The sequence below is a fragment of the Suncus etruscus genome, chromosome 4, assembly GCF_024139225.1.
Source record: "Suncus etruscus isolate mSunEtr1 chromosome 4, mSunEtr1.pri.cur, whole genome shotgun sequence".
In the NCBI taxonomy this organism is placed as follows: Eukaryota; Metazoa; Chordata; class Mammalia; order Eulipotyphla; family Soricidae; genus Suncus; species Suncus etruscus.
In genome coordinates this window covers 73,398,416-73,406,573 of record NC_064851.1, presented here as the reverse complement: position 1 = coordinate 73,406,573, position 8,158 = coordinate 73,398,416, and the positions used below count along the sequence as shown (strand labels likewise).

At 34.9% G+C, this 8,158-nt stretch overlaps 1 non-coding gene across 1 annotated transcript; it reads left to right on the top strand.

The window, feature by feature from the left end:
• Positions 1-7,472: 7,472 nt before the first annotated feature.
• On the top strand, positions 7,473-7,605 carry LOC126007909 (small nucleolar RNA SNORA51). The gene has a single exon (XR_007495381.1). It is a non-coding gene; the product is annotated as a small nucleolar RNA SNORA51 (small nucleolar RNA).
• The last annotated feature ends 553 nt before the right edge of the window (positions 7,606-8,158 follow it).

The window sequence follows — 8,158 nt, the reverse complement described above, 5'->3', positions numbered from 1 at the left end:
TGATGATTTTTAATTTTCATATAATTTTGTTTTTATGATTTTTATATAGTTTGTAAGTCACAACCAGCAGGCTCAGTTTTACTTGTGATTCTGAACTCAGGAACCACTACTGGACGGGCTCTCAAGATCATATAAATTGAATGCTAGGGACTGAACCTGGATTGGCATACAAGGCATGTCACTACCCTTTGTACTACCTATCTAGCCCATGTTATTTATTTATAAAATCAAGTGTTGAAAACCCTTGAGATTAGTGAAATAAATTTATGCCTATCCTCAAAGAAATGCTTTCTCTAAGGAATATAAACTTTAATATGTAATCCTGACACACTCAAATGTATGAAAATAATAGAACATAATTATATGAATAATTCATAAAATGATTAAAATAATACTATCAGTTAATTAAAGAGTTTATAATTGTGCAGAAAAAAGAAAATTCTACAAAGAAGAGGAATTTAACCTGATCTATGATAAAATGTTATGGGTGGGTAGAAGAAACTATTTGAAAACATGCATTCAAATACTTATAGTAATTCTAAGTTCTTAAATAAATATAAATATATTTAAATTTCACATTTTATCAAAGTATATTTTTATTTAAGCACCATGATTACAAACATGTCTTGGTTTTTAGTTATAGAAAAGAACAACCCCCTTACCCAGTGCAACATATAAGAATACTATTTTTTAAAAATATACAATTATTTATTTTATTTAGCACGTATTTATAAGTAATCTACTATATATGCCAGCATTTGAGAATCCTTATCAACAAATTGAAAAATAAATCTTTGCCCTAACATAGCTTGCTTAGTGAAGATATTATTATGTAAAAGATGTATGCAGTCACTTATTATAAAACTTATACATTAAGTTTTAAGTTTTATACGTCAGAAAGATAATACAGAATTTAAGGTACTTGCCTTGCATGTGCTCATTTTGCCAGCCTTGATTTGATCCTCAGCACTGTCTATGGTCCCCTGAGCCCTTTGTCCAAATGCTTAATTAAAAAGTATTGTGGGGAGGGGGGGAGGAGACCCGGGAAGGTGGCGCTAGAGGTAAGGTGTCTGCCTTGCAAGTGCTAGCATAGGACAGACGGCGTTCGATCCCCCGCGTCCATATGGGTCCCCCCAATCCAGGAGCAATTTTCTGAACGCATAGCCAGGAGTGACCCCTGAGCGTCAAATGGGTGTGGCCCCCAAAACCAAAAAAGGTACTGCGGGGGCCGGGCGTGGTTCTGAGTGGTAAGGTGTCTGCCTTGAAGCGCTACCTTATAGGACGGACCGAGGGTTCGATCCCCCGCAGTCCCATATGCTTCCTCAAGACAGAGCGATTTCTGAGAGCATAACTAGAGTAACCCTGAGCATCACCAGATGTGCCAAAACCAAATAAACAAACAAAGTATTGGTGTACATTGATTGTAAGTAGGTAAGGTAACTAACTATCTTGTATGACAGTTAGTCATGCAGACCCTCATAAAATTCCCTAGTCACTTCCTTAAGGTTTTCTAAGTCCCTCCAGGAGTGATACCCAAGATACAGGAGCAAGGGGGAAAGGCCTGAGCACTGTGTGTATGCTCCAATATACCAAAAAAAATGTTTTAAAATAAAAAAAAATCTCTTACTAAGTTCTACAGTGGGTGCAATTGGGCATAAAAACATTTTATATTTGCTACAGTGTTTTTTCCCTAATATAAGGCATATATCATATCATATGTCAATTCAAATTTTGATGGAAATTCCTTCCAAAAATTTAGAATACTTTCTATTTAGAAGTTCTGTCATACCAGCATTTCTTTTCTTTTCTTTTTTTTTTTTTTTTTTTTTTTTTGAGGAGGGGCACATCTGGTGATGCTCAGGGATTACTCCTGGCTATGTGCTCAGAAATCGCCCCTGGCTTGGGGGACCATATGGGACACTGGGGGAATCAAACCGCGGTCAGTCCTAAGCTAGCTCAGGCAAGACAGACGCCTTACCTCTTGCACCACTGCTCAGGCCCCCTACCATACCAGCTTTATTTATTTATTTAGGTTTCATATTACACTCAGCCATCAATGGCCAAAGGCTGTGCCTGGATCCAAATAGGTCATTTGCTAAGTCAAGTGTTTCTATTCCTCAAAATTTAATTTATATTTATTATTTTTATATTTACTATAATAAAAGTTTGTTTGTCTTTACTGTTAACTTTTGTATAAATACTCCTTTTATCTTATTAAGTATTTTACACAAGCAATCTCAGTATAAGTAGTTTCCTTAAGAATGAAATTTTGTATTATAACCGTTTTCAATCAATAGTCACTGTAACACAGAACTAAATGATTTTGAGATTATAGTAGCGTATTTTATAAAAGGATTTTTACTAATTTAGAATTAATTATTGGTACTTTTTTGTAAAATGTAATCCTTCTAGGGAACCTGAGTAATCCGTTTTTTAATCTCAGATTTTCTGTACATAATTATTCATAAAGAGACTTGCTCTCACCAAAAATGTTTATAAGCATATAGTTTAATCAAAGTGCTGCCTTATATCTCACTATGTGCATTCACTTTAAGCTGGATAAATAAATGGAAGCAATAATAAATATTTGGTAAAACATAGAAACAAATATGGTGCAAGGCTCTGTGACTAGTACTGTTTTCTTTTTTAAATCAATGGTTCTTCCTTGAAGACTAACAAATATTCCAAAAGAGTAGATAATTTTTATAACTCTGAAATACATATGGTGTTGAAAATTCAGTGAAAAGATCAAATTCACACAATTGGGCATTTTATAATTTGTTACCTGAAAAGTAAAATTTTAGATAAGATCTATTAAAGCATGATATACATTATGGTGTTTTTTAAGAATGCAAAAACATTATTATTAATTATTATTATTATAAGTTTTACTTCTTGTACTATATCTGTGAGTGTAAGTGTTATTTATTTACCTGGCTCTTGGCTCAGGTTTGACCCCAGGTACTGCTTGTGTATATCTGTGTTGCCTGAGATTCAAATTTGTGTGTGTGTTTGTTTTGGACAACACCCAGTGATACTCAGGGGTTACTCCTGACTCTGTGCTCAGAAATCGATTCTGGTTTAGGGACCATATGGGACACTGGGGGATCAAACTGCAGTCTGTCCTAGGTCAGCCCAAGGTTTGTCCAAGGAAAACCCCCGACCACTGCACCACTGCTCCTGCCCCTCAAATTGTTGTTTTAAGGTTGAAAGTCTATTATTATCATAACCCCTGTCCTATTACCTAACTGCTGCATTGTTGGGGAACTGAATCTGGGCCTAAAGTGTGGCAGTTGAGAATTCTGCCACTGAACCACCAATGTCTGGCCCTCATATTAAACAAAAAATAATTTGATTACTAAAGGATAACTACTGATATGTAATAATGTTCTGACATCTAAATTTCAAAATTTATATTTCAATAAATATAGTTTGCCAAGATCAACAGGAAGTTTTTGTTGCTCTTATCCAAACTTTGCTTTTGTTTAGTATATATTTCTAAACATAGTATAAGTAACAATATAAGATGTTTCATATTCATCAAACAGTATGACACTTTTTGTATGTCATTTCCAGTGGTGTAGAATTTTCCCTTATATGAATTCTTTAAAAGTCTTTAAGTGAAATGCTGATTCAGTGGACATGAAATGTCAATCTCAAAGTAATATGTCTGACACCTTAGCACAAGCATTGGCTAATAGGAGACAGGGAGGGGTGTGGTTTATAGAAATAATTGTTTCTAGGCTACTTAATTATCTTGAGATATCATTTACTACTGTGAGATAAAAATGTGCTGGGAGTGCTTAGTTAAGAATAAATACTATAAGGAAGTAAAGTAGGAGGGATAGGAATCAAGTTTTAATTGGTTTCTAGAACAAGATTTTTTTAAAGAAAACTGTCAGGTAAAAAATTGCATACTGACAGATTTTATTATAGTATATAACTTTGCCAATCACATTTCATGGAGAATAACATTATGTAACTGCTAAAAAAAATGGTGGGTAGCAGTTTATAACTTTGGAAGCTTTACTGAATTATGTGTATTTACCAAAATATAGGTTAAAATTTATGCTGAAAATCATTAATTTACATCAAGCTTTTGTTTGTAAACAGTTCCAATTCTAATAATGGATTAGCATTGGTTCATAAAGTTTAAAATATATATGTGTACATATATATTTATAGGTATCTTATAATTATTAAAAAGAAGTCAGGCATTCCTTTTTATTTTAGAAATATGGTAAACAAATGCCTAAACATATGATAAACAAAGACTATTGGTAAAAGTTCAAATATTATCAGAGACTAGAAATGACTTTTATGTAAATCAGAGAAAAATTCAGTATATTATTTGTTATCATACTAAACTTTCATATAAGATAAAATATTTGATAATAGAAGATTTTTAAGTTTTTATTTTGCTGAAATTAAGTTTTTTAAGTTTTAATACACTCAAAATATTATATATTCTTTACTATATATAATCTATTCTCACCATATGAAATTCATTAATTTTTAGTACAATATTTATTATTACCCTTCTTATTTTTATTGAAGTCACTATTATTGGACAGGGGAGATAGCAAGAATGTCTGGAATGCATGATATTTTGCTGCAAGGACCTTGTAACAGTCCCCAATGTGGCATAGCCTTGTAGCAATGTAAGGTGGGTGGGATGTAGGTAAACCTGGCACTCCCAGTACCATTGTTTAAGAGCTCTCAAAGCAACTCAATGAAAAAAATAAAACAGCTGTTTCACGTATGTGTTAACCGAAGCAATAACTGAAAGATCTATTTAAATAAAAGTGCATAGCTTAGGGGCCAGAGATAGCACGAGGTAAGGCGTTTGCATTGCATGCAGAAAGACAGTGGTTCAAATCCCAGCATCCCATATGGTCCCGTGAGACTGCCAGGAGCTGTTTCTGAGCATAGAGCCAGGAGTAACCTCTGAGCACTGCCACGTGTGACCCCCCACAAAAAAAAAAAGGATAGTATATAAAAGACAAATTTGTTTTGTTATCATAATCAGACAATTACCCACAATCACTTTCTCAAGCACCATCGTTAACAATAAAAATAAATGCAATGGAATCAAATTAATGGTGTATAAATCAGCAATAAATTATTGACAACGTATAAGCAATATAGATATAAATAGAACATTTATATTTCCATAATTTATTTTGAGAAACAATGAGACTACTGGTAAAGAAACATTAAATATAGTGTGATACAATTAAAGAAAAATACAAGGTTTACCATTAATACATCAATTATAATTTTTTTAATTTGTTTTGGTTTTTTGGAGGCAAATTTGTTATTGCTTAGGGCATACTCTTTGTTCTGTGCTCAGAGATCACTCCTCACAGGCTTGGGGGTTCAAGGGGGTAATGAGTACTGGGTATGTCAAGGCAAATGCCCTACCACTGTACTATTGCTCCTACATACTCAATTCTAGTTTTACATATTATTTATATTAATTATTGACTATTCAAAGTAAAAATTAAACATTCAATGAAATAGGTTGTTAATTTTCTTTGTACATTTATAAAATATTTTGTATATCATCAAATAAAAAATAAAAATATCTTAAATATCTTGAATTATTTAGGGTCTAAAAAGATATTTGGTAGTTTGTAGGAATGAGTCTCATCTTGTTTTTTATCTTCCTATTCTTTCTAGTTGAGTTTTAAAATTACATATTAAGGCTTTTAGTAAAGTATTACAATTGTTTTTATGGTCTTACAACTCTTTTTATTACTTAATATATAGTCAGTGTTTCAACATAAAAATGTTCAATATGTGTTAGTGGTTGAAAAAGTTAATAAGGTCACTGTGATTCTGCCTAGACTACTATGCCCACTGTTAGATTTTATATCATCCATTTAGAGTTTATTATGCTTCGTATACTATGCTAAAACTTTCACATCCATTGTTCTCATACTTACTTAGTTTGTAGATATCGATATACTGTGAAGAAAAGAATGTGAGACTTGTTAAGAAAAATTGCTATTAAATTTGGCCAGAGGCGTTCAGTCATAATCCCACAGATGGTAGCTTCGCCCCATTGGCTCCTCAGCCAAGCACATACACCAAATGTCTGAACACATGAAAACATGCTCACCTTCGCTCATCATCAGGGAGATCCAAATCAAGACAACAATGAGATACCACCTCACACCAGTGAGGTTGGCTCACATCAAAAATAATGGGAACAACCTTTGTTGGAGAGGATGTGGTATGAAAGGAACTCTCATTCATTGCTGGTGGGAATGCCCCTTGGTCCAACATCTATGGAGAAAAGTCTGGAGAGTGCTCAAAGAACTTAGAATTGAGCTGCCATTTGACCCAGCAATTGCTCTCCTAGGCATATATCCCCAAGATGGAAGGACATTCATTCCAAAATACGTATGCACCCCACTATTTATTGCAGCACTCAGTATAATAGCCAAATCTTGGAACCAACCTCGATGTCCAACAACAGATGAATGGATCATTAAAATGTGGTACATATATACAATGGAATATTACATGGCAGTTAGAAATGATACAATCACAGACTTTGCAGCAACGTGGATGGACCTAGATCATGTTATGTTAAACGAAGTAAGTCAGAAGACAAAAGAAAAACACAGAATGGTAGCACTATTCTGAAACACCTAGAACACATAAAAAACAAAAAAATGACATTGAGGAGGCATAACTGCTAGAACCACAAAGAAAGACTTCGTAGACTCCATTCCCTGATCTGCACAGCCACCAAGATCTTTGGAAAAAGGTCTGATTTTGCCATCCAAGATAAAGTAGAGGTCTTCCGCATACCACGAGAGCAGCAAGAGGAGAATAAATGATCTATTTTTTTGACGTCTTTATTTTGGTGTGGAGATTACAGTTGATGTCTCCAATATTATTTTATTTTATTTTATTTTGTCTTTCTCTTTCTTTTTTGCACTTGAGTATGATTTGATTTCAGAACCGAGATTATTGTGTGGTGCCTGTCTTTATTGCTGTGGTGCTTATCGGTTATTTAATTCGATTTTTTTTGTGTGTGTATTGTTGTGGTATTTTAATTACTTTTTTCGCATCCTCTCTCAAACTGAGGTTGGAAGCCTCTAGACAGGACTCTGCCTATTTTCAGCATATTTGATTTTTGATTGAGAAGAGGACATATTAGGTGATGGGTATTCCCCTGATTCAATGTGAATATGTACCCAAAATACTACAGTGAAAGATATGTAAGCCATTATGAAAAAAAAATTGTTTTTAATCAGAAATTTTCTTTGACTTACATGTATTATTATTATATCAATTATATTATATGTTATGTTATGTCACTATATTATGTTATATTAGTTTACCTCATTATGTTAATCAATTTTGTCCTTTAAATGAATTCTTACTTTAAAAAAAAAACAACTTTAGTTTGTTCTGAAGAAAAAAAAATAAAATAAAATAAATAAAAGATAAGATAAGGCCTCCCAAATCTTACCACAGGCTGTGTTCTTTACACTGGCTGTATAGAAAGAGGAGGTACAGTAAAGGCACCCCATATACACCTCAACACAGGCCCCTTGCCGGGTATGTATTTTGAATTGGGGGACAAAAAAAAATTTGGCCAGAGCCAAATTACAGGGGACAGGGTACTTGCCTTGCACATGTCTAACCTGGATTTCATCCCCAGTACACCTGATAGTCTGCAGTCTGCCAGGACTAATCCCTGAGTCCAGAGAAGGTCTCAGGGAAATCATAACTAGTAGCTGAGTATGGCTGCAAATATAGCCAGCCATCTCAAAAGAAAGTACTACTAAAAAAATGTACCACGGCCCCTCCTAGAGACCCCAAGCCCGAGCAGAGAGCACACTGATGAGTGCCTTTCCTCGGGACCCCCATACTCTCCACATGGGAGCTTGAGACAGGCTTCTCACCGCTGTACCCAGCGCCCCTCCTAGGGACCCCAAGCCCTAGCAGAGAGCACACGGGTGAGTGCCTTTCCCTGGGACCTCCATACTCTCCACGTGGGAGCCTGAGACAGGCTTCTCACTGCTGCACCCTAGGCCCCTCCTAGGGACCCCAAGCCCTAGCGGAGAGCACAGGGGTGAGTGCCTTTCCCCAGGACCCCCATACTCTCCACGTGGGAGCCTGAGACAGGCTTCTCACT